The following is a 13476-nucleotide window of genomic DNA, read 5'->3' as shown; positions in this document are numbered from 1 at the left end:
TGTAGAGGGGCAATGTATTGAAGAAAACTCTGATGCAGAGGAGTTGAGCGAGCAGCAGAAGTCTGACTTGGTCAAAACAGCCAATGAGTATGAGAAAAAACTGCAAGAGCTAAAGGACCTCATACAAAAGACATTGTGGGCCAATTTCGGGGAATATGAACTGACACAAGCAATTACAACAGCAGAGTCGCAAGCAGAAAACATGGGAGCTGTGGACCCAAGTAAAAACCCAGATGCATATCTCTTCATGATCGGACAACTAGAGAAACTTGTGAAGGCTGCGAAGGAGGTGCATAAACATTGGAAGTGCTGGGCCCCCCCAGCAGAGCAACAACATTTCCAGAGTCGTATCAAAGACCTTGAAACTATCCTGCCAAATCTCACAATAAGACAAGCAGACTTTACAGGGGCACACGTTAGAGGAGAAACCAGCAGATTGAGTACTACTTCAAACAGTTCTGTGGCCACACCAGCAATTAAATTAAAGCCTGCTGCCCTCCCAAAGTTTTCTGGCATCCGCCGAGAGTTTCACCGGTGGAAAAAAGACTGGGAAGCGCTCCAGATGCAGGGAGAACCTACTGGATCCAGAGAGGTTAAAAAGTTCCAACTTCTCGACAGTGTGGATGAGAAGACCATACGAGACCTTCACCTGACAACTTACACAACTGCTGAGGAGGTTTTCCGGGTCTTGGAGAACCGCTTTGGAAATAAGACAACTATAGCCCTTGAGATAGTAGAAGAGCTCCAAAGACTCCAAGCAGTTAAAGGTAACCAGCCCAGGAGGATTGTTGAGCTCATCCAATCAGTAGAAAAGGCCCTGGTCGATCTGAACGAGCTTGGCAAGACCGGTGCTATAAAGAACCCTCTTGTAACAAAGACAATAGAGAGTAAACTTCCTGATGGCCTGAAGAAGGAATGGCTTCTTCATGTAGCTGGCAAAGGTGATGAAGCTGAAGAAGACAAGCGATTTGACTACCTCCACAAGTTTCTTCAAGGTCAAGAAGCCATCTATGAGAAGCTGGACCAACTGAGAGAGGAGGAACCAAAACCGAAATCTGAACCTCGGCAAGCTCGAACCAGAACCTCCACCCAACTAAGCGACCAGGCTCAAGGATGTGTGGTCTGCGGAGACTGCAAGCATAAGAAAAGGCTATATTTCTGCCAAAAGTTTCGCACGCTTAAGCTGTCAGAGAAAAGAGATGCTGTCAGGAAGCTGGGAGCCTGCAAAAGATGCCTGGAGATTCACAAGGAAGGTGACTATTGTAAATCAGAGTTTCTGTGCAGGAGGCCAGACTGCATAGAACAGCGTGCTGCAGAACACCACTATTACCTCTGCCCGAGAGCTGGTACATCCAAAGGGAATGTCGTCCAGAGGTCAAATAGCAGCAAAGTGGGAGGTGACACAAGAGAGCGTTATACCCAAGCCCAAGAAGAGTTCATTAAAAGTCTCTCACCTGAACTTGCAGAGAAGTGTTGCAATGCCTTTTGCAACACTATAGCCAGAACCTCTCTTGTGTCCAACCAACCCAGTCTTCTAGCAGAGAATGGAATAGTGGAGTGGCCAGTCATCATGATGCTTTTAGAGGTCACGGCCAATGCAGGACAAAAAGTTGGGACTTTGATCGACCTGGCATCGGATACAAACTATATAACTCATGATGCAGCTGATCGTTTGAACCTTAGAAGTGAAGCCATAACCCTTGTTGTCCATGGTGTGGGAGGAATGAAAGTTCAAGTCACCACAAAACGGTACCTCCTAAAGATCCGGGTCCGCACAGAGCAAGGCAATGTCAGATCCCACCAACTCCTCTGCTATGGTTTGGACAGCATTGCAGAGATTCACAAACATGTGACAGCCAAAAGACTCCAAAAATTCTTTCCAGATGTCCCCCAAAATGAACTTGTTAGACCAAGACAGATACAGCTTTTGATAAGCCATAAGGAAGGGCGACTGGTCCCACAGAAAATACGCACCGTTGGGGACCTTGTACTATGGGATGGGCCATTGGGAAAGACAATTGCAGGGACACATCCTGGTCTGTTTGAAGAGGCTACAGTTACAGCACACCAGTCCAGAGCGCACTTCGCCAGATCCATGAGAACAGCAGCATTGATGTATGAAGAACATATCTGCGCCAAACCTACCATCAAGTCTTCTTATTCTGCTATTTCCACTCGGGATTTTATTGAGTGGTGGAGATGGGATAGCATTGGCGCCCCCTGCACCCCAAAATGTGGAGGATGTCGCTGCGGCAGTTGTCAACTTGGTGGCAAAGAAATGACTCTGGCTGAAGAAAGGGAGCTGGAAGTTGTTAAGGGTGGCCTGACTTATGTTGGTGCTGATGACCACAGTGATAGTCCACACTGGCATGCAAGGTATCCATGGCTCATTGACCCATCTACATTGCCAAACAACATAAAAGCAGTGGAGGCAACCTTTCTCAGAACAGAGAGACAGCTCGCCAAAGAACCGCAGTGGAAAAAAGCCTATAGTGCTCAAGTCCACGAAATGGTTGACCGCCGGGCTGCAAGAAAGCTGACCAAAGAGGATCTAACCAACTGGAATGGACCTGTCTGGTATATTAGTCATCTTATCGCACCCAACCCCCACTCTGTTACAACTCCGGTAAGACTTGTCTGGAACAGCAGTCAGAAGTACAAAGGCCAAAGTCTCAATGACCTTCTGATGAAAGGCCCTGACGTTCTAAATCCGATTCGAGCTGTCCTCCTCAAGTTCCGCCAAGGCTCCTACGCCGCTCTAGGAGACGTCAGAAAAATGTACAATTCTGTGTGGCTCGAGGAGAGGGAAGTCCATCTAGACCGGTTCTTCTGGCGGGATTCAGAGGGCGATGAGGTGGAACAATACGCCATAACCAGAGTGAATATCGGGGACAAGCCAGCAGGGTGCATAGCACAACTGGCCATGAGGGAGACGGCTAACCTGCCTCAATTCAGCCACCTCACAGATGAATGCCAAGTATTACATGAGCACAGCTACGTCGATGACATCTTGACATCCCACAACTGCCGTGAAAAACTCGAAGTCATCACAAAGAATGTGGAGCTGATTCTAAAAGCAGGAGGGTTTGCACTGAAGCCTTGGGTCTTCTCAGGCCAAAATAAAGGAGAAAGAGAAAAGGCATCACCAAATATTGTTGTCCTGCCAAATCAGCTTAAGGAGGAAGACAACAAGGCGCTCGGTCTCGGCTACATTGTGGATGAAGACATGTTGCATGTCATGGTGAGGGTCAACTTCTCCAGGCGGAAGAAAAAGATGAGACTTGGGCAAGACTTACTGCTAGAAGAAGTACGAACACAGACACCAGACCCGCTGACAAGACGTGAACTGCTGAGTCAAGTTGCTGGTTTGTACGACCCAGTTGGCCTGACAACGCCATCAAAGCAAAGAGGGGCTATCTTGGTCCGAAGGGCATTCCAAGAGGCAAAATCAAAGTGCAGCATGGTCAAGGACACATGGGACCTTCCGCTGTCGGATGAGCTCCGCAAAGATGCAATTGGAATTTTTGAGGAGTACGTCCAGCTAAGCAAAGTAATGTTCCCAAGAGCTCTTACTCCACCAAAGGCAACAACTGAACCAGTCGCTGTCACTTTTTCAGATGGCAGTGAAAGCTCCTATGGTGCTGTCCTCTACCTGCGGTGGAACTGCAACAAACAATTAACAATTCGACTAGTGGAGTCAAAAGCAAAGCTGACACCACTAGACCAGAAGGGGGATGCAGTAAAAGCAGAACTTTGCGGTGCAGTCTTTGCAAGCCGCCTGAAAAAGTACTTTGAACAGCATACCCAGATCCAGATAAAAAGGTGGTACCATTTGTTAGACAGTCAGACTGTTCTTGGAGCTATCCAGCGTGAAAGCTATGGATTTCAGACTTTCTTCGCTAATAGAATTGGAGAGATCCAAGAGAGCACACGGCTACAGGACTGGTGGTGGATCCCTGGACCACTCAACATAGCCGACATTATCACTCGAGGAGCTGGGCCAAAGGAACTTGATGCCCATTCAGAGTGGCAGCAAGGGCCAGAGTTTCTATATCTTCCAGAGAGCGAGTGGCCAATTATGTCGTCAAAAGATGTGTCTGTGACAGCTCGAGAGAGCATTAAAAATATGCAAAAGAAGTCATTTGTGGCAGCACTCACCAGAGCCCAAGCGAAAAGAAGTCTTCCAAGTCTTGTGGGACGATTTCCTGCTGGTGCAGCTGTCCTAAACTTGGTGGATGAGAGGCGCTTTAGTAGCCTAAAGTGTCTAATCAAGACTGTTGCTTTTATCTGGAGAGCCGCCAAAAAGTTTAGATCTGCAACAAAGTCCATCGAGACCCCAAAGTGGGAGGCGATTCCCACAAAAGGAGTTATCACCGCCACAGAACGTCAAGAGGCAATAAGAGACATCTATCTTGCTGCTCAAGAGGGGGTGACGTTCCCAACTACCACTACGGACCGCTTGGTTGTGTACAGAGAGCCAGAATCTGGGTTACTAGTCTGCGGTGGGAGAATCCATGGCTTCAGGGAGGATGGCGCTGCAGTTCCCCTTCTGCCTTTCAATGCATGGGTCTCTACTTTATTGGCACGGGAGGCGCACGATGAGGGTCATGAAGGTGTGGCTGCAACCCTGCTGAAAATGAGGAGGAAAGCCTGGGTCATCCAAGGAAGAAAAATTTCCCAAAAAGTAGTGGATAACTGCCTTTTCTGCAAAAAGTCAAGAGCAAGAAGGTGCGAACAGGTAATGGCTGACTTACCTGCTGAAAGAGCCACACCTGCAGCTCCGTTCGAGTGCACTACAGTCGACCTCTTCGGACCGTACCTTGTCAAAGATGACATCAAGAAACGGGTCTCAATGAAAGTGTGGGGTGTCGTCTTCAGCTGTATGGCCAGCAGGGCAATTCATGCAGACCTGGTCAACACAATGTCGACAGAGAGCTTCTTGATGGCTTACCAACGCTTTACTGCAATTAGAGGCCACCCAAGAAAGATCTGGTCCGACCCGGGGACAAACTTCATCGGCGCCAAACCTGTCCTAAGAGAGCTGTACCAGTTCCTGGATGCTCAGAATAGAACTTCAATAGAAGAGATGTCGGCTCAAAAAGGTACCAAATGGGAGTGGACAATTCACCCTGCTGACTCACCTCACCGAAATGGGGCTGCTGAAGCCGCTGTTCGCATTCTCAAGAAGGCACTGCAGAGCCTGGGCAACAACACTGGCCTTAGCTACAGCGAGCTTCAGACAACACTACAACTTGCTGCAAACCTTGCCAACGAATGCCCAATAGATGCCAGGGTGCAGAGCCATGAAGAAAGCGTGCAGTATGTGTCACCCAACACACTTCTCCTGGGCCGAGCCTCTCCAAGCGGTGAGATCAGAACATTTGACTTTGCGAACTACCCTTACAAGAGACTCAGAGAGATGCAGAACCAGGTCAACAAGTTCTGGAGGTCTTGGAGCCAGCTTGCCGGCCCAAACTTATTTCTGAGAAGTAAATGGCACACTTCATATCGCAACGTTGCTGTTGGAGATATTGTCTGGTTGTGTGACCAAAATGCAGTGAGGGGCCAATTCAAGCTAGGACGAGTGGTGAGCGTTAATCCAGATGCTAAGGGCATTGTTCGAGACGTGAACGTCAAAGTGGTCCAAAGCTCCTGCCTTCCTGTCACAAAACCCACACTAAACCGGCCATCGGCCAAAGTCCTGAAAGAAGCTATGCAAACCACAGTCCTGCACAGAGATGTTCGACGCCTGGTTGTCTTGCTACCAGTTGAGGATCAAACTCGGAGCTGACCGGCAGTATGTAGGTGCTGATTTACGATCTTTCCATCGGTTCCCGTGGGAAGATTGAGTGGGAGGTGTGCTGACAAACTGCCTGGGAGCTCCTCAGTGGTGAAACTCCTCCTCCTTCAATCAGTGGTGAACCAGGTGGAACAAATCTTCCAGGCAATCTGGGCGTGCCAGCACCTGGCTCTGCTGTTGTCTTTAGACCGCAGTGAAAGGAGCATTTATAACACCACAAGACCAAGGAAACTTCATCTTTGTGATCAAGGTGACCGTGCAAGTCCAAGCCCTCCACAAAACTGTGAAAGACAGCCGGTAAGTGCCATATTGGCCATGCTTGACTAGACTGACTTAAGCAGTGCACTGCTAATGATACTCTGGAAAACACAGACTCTTAACTCTTAACTTTGATAGGACTTTTGCAGTGGTATTTATAACTTCAAATGTTGTTTGTGGGGTATAAAGGAAAAGTAAGAAGAGCCAAATTCATTGTTGATAGAACTTGTTTGAAATGGTTAAAAGTAATTTAAACTTTGTAGAAATCTTAGTAAACCAAGTTCTTAATTCAGTAACAAAAGTAGAGTCTAAAAAATCTTTGGCTAAAAAATGTAAGATTTGTCTGCTTAAAACTACTGATTAGAAAATAAATGTAATTTTTTACTACTAAAAATATTTTGAATGTATTTGGCTAAAATGCAAATTTAGATAAAAATATACTGATTCTGCTCATTTGATTAAAAATGGTGGGTTTCTATTTTGGGAAACATTTGCTTAAAAGTGGAAACCTTGTATTTTATAATGGCAGAAATGTGTTTATCTGAGGTGAATGTGGATAATTTTGTGTATTTAATTAGGCTGTCAACTCAAATAATAACTTGTATTTGTCATCTCTTTTTTGAGGTTTTTCACCTGTTTACTGCCAACCAAAGAATGGTAAATAAAAGACAAACAACTGATTCCATGGCTGTTTATTGAGTGAAATCCAGTTAAAATCTTCATGTGGAGGGACTGTCCTTTTCAAGTGGGGAATTGCACAAGAAGGAGGTCAAAACTTGACACACACACACCCTCATCGATTGCTTAACAAATTCTCCTTTCGCATCATAGACTTATTGAACATAACATTTTTATTTTTATTTTTTGCTGAATGATAATTTACATGCATACCTATTAGCCTAGTTTGCAAGCATTTATTTAAGATGTTAGGCCACAGTATGTTGAGTTCGGGTGTAGAGGGTATGTGAGTTTGAGCCCTGGTTGTGAGGTATTGTCACTGTCACACAAGGATGCCACATGTCTACTTGATACGGCGCTTGTTCTTCTCTTCCAATGCGTTGTAGGGCCGGTAACGGTCCAGCCCCCCCCCCCAAGGAAGTTTACCTGCTTTATATGGTGGTTTTTCCACTAATTCGGTGCCTTTTGAGAAGTGTAACTTCTTAAAAACACGTTTTCCCATCTCAAAATGACTAGTCGGTGCCAAAATAAAGTAACAGGGTTGACTGTTCAATGCCTCACAAAACGTTTTCACCATATTAAAGAGTTAAGTTGATGTAACAGGGTTGACTGTTCAATGCAAGCCTCACAAAACGTTTTCACCATATTAAAGAGTTAAGTTGATGTAACAGGGTTGACTGTTCAATGCAAGCCTCACAAAACGTTTTCACCATATTAAAGAGTTAAGTTGATGTAACAGGGTTGACTGTTCAATGCAAGCCTCACAAAACGTTTTCACCATATTAAAGAGTTAAGTTGACGTAACAGGGTTGACCTTAACGTGAGGGAACCTGAACACGAGGGACAGACGTACATGAATCACTGATCACATGAATTAAATAATAATCATTCATTACTTTTGAAAAGCAGAAAAATAACTAGGGCTTTACAATGTTTGTGAAAACCCGGAGACGTTTTGGGGTTAAGTGTGATTTTAAAATCTTTCTAGAAGTCAGAGGAACATGTCAAAATGATGAATTTCGACACTTTAGCAAGTCTTTATTCATGTAAAAAAAAAAAAAAAAGGATTTATTTGAATTATCTATGTGGTCTATATTGAAGGGCTTTTACATTCGACCCCTGTGCTACACCTTTATGTATCTAGACTTAACCCCATCAATCACCATGGCCTGAGTTCTGTCACTTAGATAATTATGAAACCATGAACAGGTGTCAGAGCTCAGGCCTATCGAGGACAACTTACTCAATTAAATAGCTTGATCAACCATATGAAAAGCTTTTGACAGGTCCACAAACAAAGCAGCACATTGTAGTATGTAAAGAATTGACAAGATCATGAACAACTAAAGTGGTTGCTATTATAGTGCTATGCCCAGGCCTAAAACCCTGATTGGATGCTCAGGCCTAAAACCCTGATTGGATGCCCAGGCCTAAAACCAGATTGGATGCCCAGGCCTAAACCCTGATTGGATGCCTAGGCCTAAACCCTGATTGGATGCCCAGGCCTAAAACCTGATTGGATGCCCAGGCCTAAAACCCCGATTGGATGCTCAGGCCTAAACCCTGATTGGATGCTCAGGCCTAAAACCTGATTGGATGCCCAGGCCTAAACCCTGATTGGATGCCCAGGCCTAAACCCTGATTGGATGCTCAGGCCTAAAACCTGATTGGATGCCCAGGCCTAAAACCTGATTGGATGCCCAGGCCTAAAACCTGATTGGATGCTCAGGCCTAAACCCTGATTGGATGCTCAGGCCTAAAACCTGATTGGATGCCCAGGCCTAAACCCTGATTGGATGCCCAGGCCTAAAACCTGATTGGATGCCCAGGCCTAAAACCTGATTGGATGCTCAGGCCTAAAACCTGATTGGATGCTCAGGCCTAAACCCTGATTGGATGCTCAGGCCTAAAACCTGATTGGATGCCCAGGCCTAAACCCTGATTGGATGCCCAGGCCTAAACCCTGATTGGATGCCCAGGCCTAAACCCTGATTAGATGCCCAGGCCTAAACCCTGATTGGATGCCCAGGGCTAAAACCTGATTGGATGCCCAGGCCTAAAACCTGATTGGATGCCCAGGCCTAAAACCTGATTGGATGCCCAGGCCTAAACCCTGATTGGATGCCCAGGCCTAAACCCTGATTGGATGCCTAGGCCTAAACCCTGATTGGATGCCCAGGCCTAAACCCTGATTCGATGCCCAGGCTGATTGGTTTACATTCAAAATACTTTTCTCTTATTTAAAAAAAGAACAAACTTGTACATTTAATAAGGATTCAAGAATCTGAGCTCGACAAGGAAGCCTTGAAATGGTGTGATAATGATGAAGAACTCTACTATCCCTTATGGAGCGGCAGCACAACAGCTGATTTCCATACTTTTGTTATTTCAAAAAGAGAGCCCGCTGAAATAAAATGGTGATTAAATATATCAATGATGGCATTTTTTTTCATAATGAGGCCAGGGTCTGAATTAATTTGTTGTGGCAGAGAGGAGGAAGTTTCCAAAATTTTAGCCGTGTTCCAATTACACAATGATTCCTCAGTTGCTTATTAAAAGCTTGCCAGTCCGGGCCTAAGCCTCTGTTCCTGGCCTTGTCCCAAGCATCATCTCTTTTATGAATGACTTCTGATCATTCCAGAGTGTACCAATGCATTCAATCTGTCTTTAACCCTTGGTTTTTTTAAAGGGAGCATGATTATCCATGTATTGAAGACCTCTTCAAAGTGGCTCAAAGCTAAATCACGTTCAGGGATAGATGGAATACCATCAAGGTCACTAAAATAATTCATCATGAACTTCAAATTCCAAAAAATGGAAGTAGCATTCGCAGATGGTGTTGAAATACATAATGAATTGAGTGCAGTCATCTTGGTAAAACATGAACAGAGAGGAAACAATTTAGTAGTTGATTAAAGAAGACATTAGTTGCATCTCAAATGGCACCCTCAGAGCCTGGTTCCCCTCTAGGTTTCTTCCTAAGTTCCTTACTTTCTAGGGAGTTTTTCCTAGCCACCGTGCTTCTGCATTGCTTGCTGTTTTAGCCTGGGTTTCTGTATTGCACTTTGTGACATCAGCTGATGTAAAAAGGGCTTTATATTGCCATTTTATTAATATCCACTGCGTTTGACCAGAGCCCAAAAGGTGAAAGGTCGTGCACAATGGGGATAGCGGTTCCGTTTGGGATGCACACATTCTATTGTCATGGTGACCTAGGATGGTAAACGTTGTTGAGTGAAATCCAGATTCCTTCATCTGCTTGCCACATTGTTTTTTTATGTAGGCTTTGATGTCGCAAGGCAGCACAGCAATATATTTACATGAATTCATCTTCTCTTCCAGAAAAAAAGTGGATCCCTTTGTCAGCACAGTTTATTTACCATACTTGTTCAAGACAGAAGTCAACAAAGTTTCAGTTTATACAGAGGTAAGTTATCTGACTTAACAGAACCTTTATTCTTTGTCTTTTTTAATCTCCTGTGCTGTTTCCAACATCAATAGCTAATTTATTCATTTGATTTATGTTATGTTTTCCTTGATGGACCTTACCGAGTCCCTAAGTCATTTACATGTTAATCAGTCATTCTATTGAAATCCCTTGTTGATCTGGCAGTGATGTATACATGGAAATACAGTACATTTGGAAATTATTCAGACCTCTTGACTTTCTCCACATTTTGTTACGTTACAACCTTATTCTAAAATTGATTAAATCAACTTTTTCCCTCATCAATCTACACACAATACCCCATAATGACAAAGCGAAAACAGGCTTTTAGAAATATTTGCAAAATAAAAAAACGGAAATACCTTATTTACATAAGGAGAAAGGGGTGATACCTAGTCAGTTCAACTGAATGTCTTCAACTGAAATGTCTTCCACATTTAACCCTCTGAATCAGAGAGGTGCGGCGGGCTGCCTTAATCAACATCCACGTCTTCGGCGCCCCGGGAACAGTGGGTTAACTGCCTTGCTCAGGGGCCGAACGAAAGATTTTTACCTTGTCAGCTCGGGGATTTGATCCAGTAACCTTTTGGTTACTGGCCCAACGCTCTAACCATTAGTATTCAGACCCTTTGCTATGAGACTCGAAATTGAGCTCAGGTGCATCCTGTTTCCATTGATCATTCTTGAGATGTTTCTTCAACTTGTTTGGAGTCCACCTGTGATAAATTCAATTTATTGGACAAGTTTTGGAAAGACACACACCTGTCTATATAAGTTCCCAGAGTTGACCGTGCATGTCAGAGAAAAAACCAAGCCATGAGAAAAAACCAAGCCATGGCCTCCCGGGTTGCGCAGTGGTCTAGGGCACTGCATCGCAGTGCTAGCTGCGCCACCAGAGTCTCTGGGTTCGCGCCCAGGCTCTGTCGCAGCCGGCCGCAACCGGGAGGTCCGTGGGGCGACGCACAATTGGCATAGCGTCGTCCGGGTTAGGGAGGGTTTGGCCGGTAGGGATATCCTTGTCTCAGTATGTAAAATGTAATAAAATGTATGCACTCTACTGTAAGTCGCTCTGGATAAGAGCGTCTGCTAAATGACTAAAATGTAAAATGTAAATGTAAAATGAGATGGAAGGAATTGTCCGTAGAGCTCCGAGACTGGATTGTGTCGAGGCACATATCTGGGGAAGGGTACCAACAAATGTATGCAGCATTGAAGGTCCCCAAGAACACAGTGGCCTCCATCATTCTTAAATGGAAGAAGTTTGGAACCACCAAGACTCTTCCTAGAGCTGGCCGCCCGGCCAAACTGAGCAAGTGGGGGAGAAGGGCCTTGGTCAGGGAGATGACCAAGAACCCAAAGGTCACTGACAGAGCTCCAGAGTTCCTCTGTGGAGATGGGAGAACCTTCCAGAAGGACCACCATCTCTGCAGCACTCCACCAATCAGGCCTACATGGTAGAATGGTCAAGTCTCTGAATGTCCTTGAGTGGCCCAGCCAGTGCCCGAACTTGAACTCGATCTAACATCTCTGGAGAGACCTGAAAATAGCTGTGCAGCGACGCTCCCCATTCAAACTGACAGCTTGCGAGGATCTGCAGAGAGAAATGGGAGAAACTCCCCAAATACAGGTGTGCCAAGCTTGTAGCGCCATGCCCAAGAAGAATCGAGGCTGTAATCGCTGCCAAAGGTGCTTCAACAAAGTACTGAGTAAAGGGTCTGAATACTAATGTAAATGTTATATTTCAGTTTTTTTGTAAATATACGTTTGCAACAATTTTTGTCTTTGTCATTATGGGGTAGATTGAGGATTTTTTCAAATGTATTTTTAATTTAAGAATAAGGCTGTAACGTAACAAAATATTAGTCAAGGGGTCTGAATACTGTCTGAATGCTCTGTATATCATCTGTATGTCACCTAGAACTGGCAACGATGTACAGTACCAGTCGCGAGTTTGGACAAACCTACTCATTCAAGGGTTTTTATCTTTATTTTACAATTATTTACATTGTAGAAAAGTAGTGACTAACTCATGAAGCTGGTTAAGTGTGTACAAAGCTGTCATCAAGGCAAAGGGTGGCTATTTGAAAAATCTCAAATATGAAATATATTTAGATTATTATTATTATTATTTTTTACACTTATGGTAACTACATGATTCAATATGTGTTATTTCATAGTGTTGATGTCTACTATTATTCTACAATATAGAAAATATATATATATATTTTTTTAAATCGTCCCATGAATAAGTAGGTTTGTCCAAACCTTTGACTGGTACTGTATATTGGAAATATATAATCTGTATATCAACATCGTTGGCTGTGTTCAGCACAGAGGCTCTGTTTGTGCCCCAGTTGGCAAGAGAGTGGCACTAGCAACATCAAGGTCGCGGGGTTCAATTCCTGCAGGGATCAAACACATTACATTACAGTGAGTGAGATTTGTACGTCACTCTGGATAAAAGGTTCAGCCAAGTGGCATATATTATATTTGGCAAAGGGGGGACTTGGCAAAGGGGGGACTTGGCAAAGGGGAACTTGGCAAAGGGGGACTTGGCAAGGGGGTGACTTCTTAGTTCCAGTAAACACACCTACTGTACCACACCATAAGACTGGAGTTGATGGGACATGTAATTGGGAGTTATGTTCACGGCCCTATTCTGTTATTTTACCCCCAATAGGTCTTTTGGTCAATCAGATCAAATCTTTTGCCAATAGTTGGGCTAAAGATCAGAATTGGGCTGCCTGTGTAAATGCAGCCCATATCAGGATATGTCCCATGGTGCTCTGCATTGTGTTCATACTGTAGTAAATATAAATGAAGGACACTGGGTTTCTGTCTGTTCTCGTCAGAATCCTGATCAAGCCAAGGAGAACGGAGCAGCGTGTGTGGGAGGAGCCGACATTGTGTAGAGAGTGAGTGTCACAAATTTCTTTCTCTCTCTGAGGGAAATTCAATCTTTCCCCCTTCTGTTTCTGTCTCTCTCACCCCCCCTCCACCCCCACCCCCATCCACACACATCACTCACACACTTTTTGTTAATATTTCCTGTGTTCTCTGTTCTTTGTAATGTAGATCTTGGATTATGAAGTGGACTTCTACGTAGTGGCACTAGATATCATCTACAAACTACTTCCTCTGAAGAACGAACTACGCAAATAAGTTCCCCAAGAACAAGAGAGGTAGGCAACACTCCCGTTATCAATCAATCCAATTTACATCGTCCTTTTTACATTTTGTCAAAATGCTTTTGACACCCAAAAAACCCTAGGAACAAAACCTTGAGAGGAAC

Source organism: Salvelinus namaycush, chromosome 18 (assembly GCF_016432855.1).
Source record: "Salvelinus namaycush isolate Seneca chromosome 18, SaNama_1.0, whole genome shotgun sequence".
NCBI classification, from domain to species: domain Eukaryota; kingdom Metazoa; phylum Chordata; class Actinopteri; order Salmoniformes; family Salmonidae; genus Salvelinus; species Salvelinus namaycush.
The sequence above is the reverse complement of the archived record's forward strand: the minus strand, read 5'-3'. Positions refer to the sequence as shown.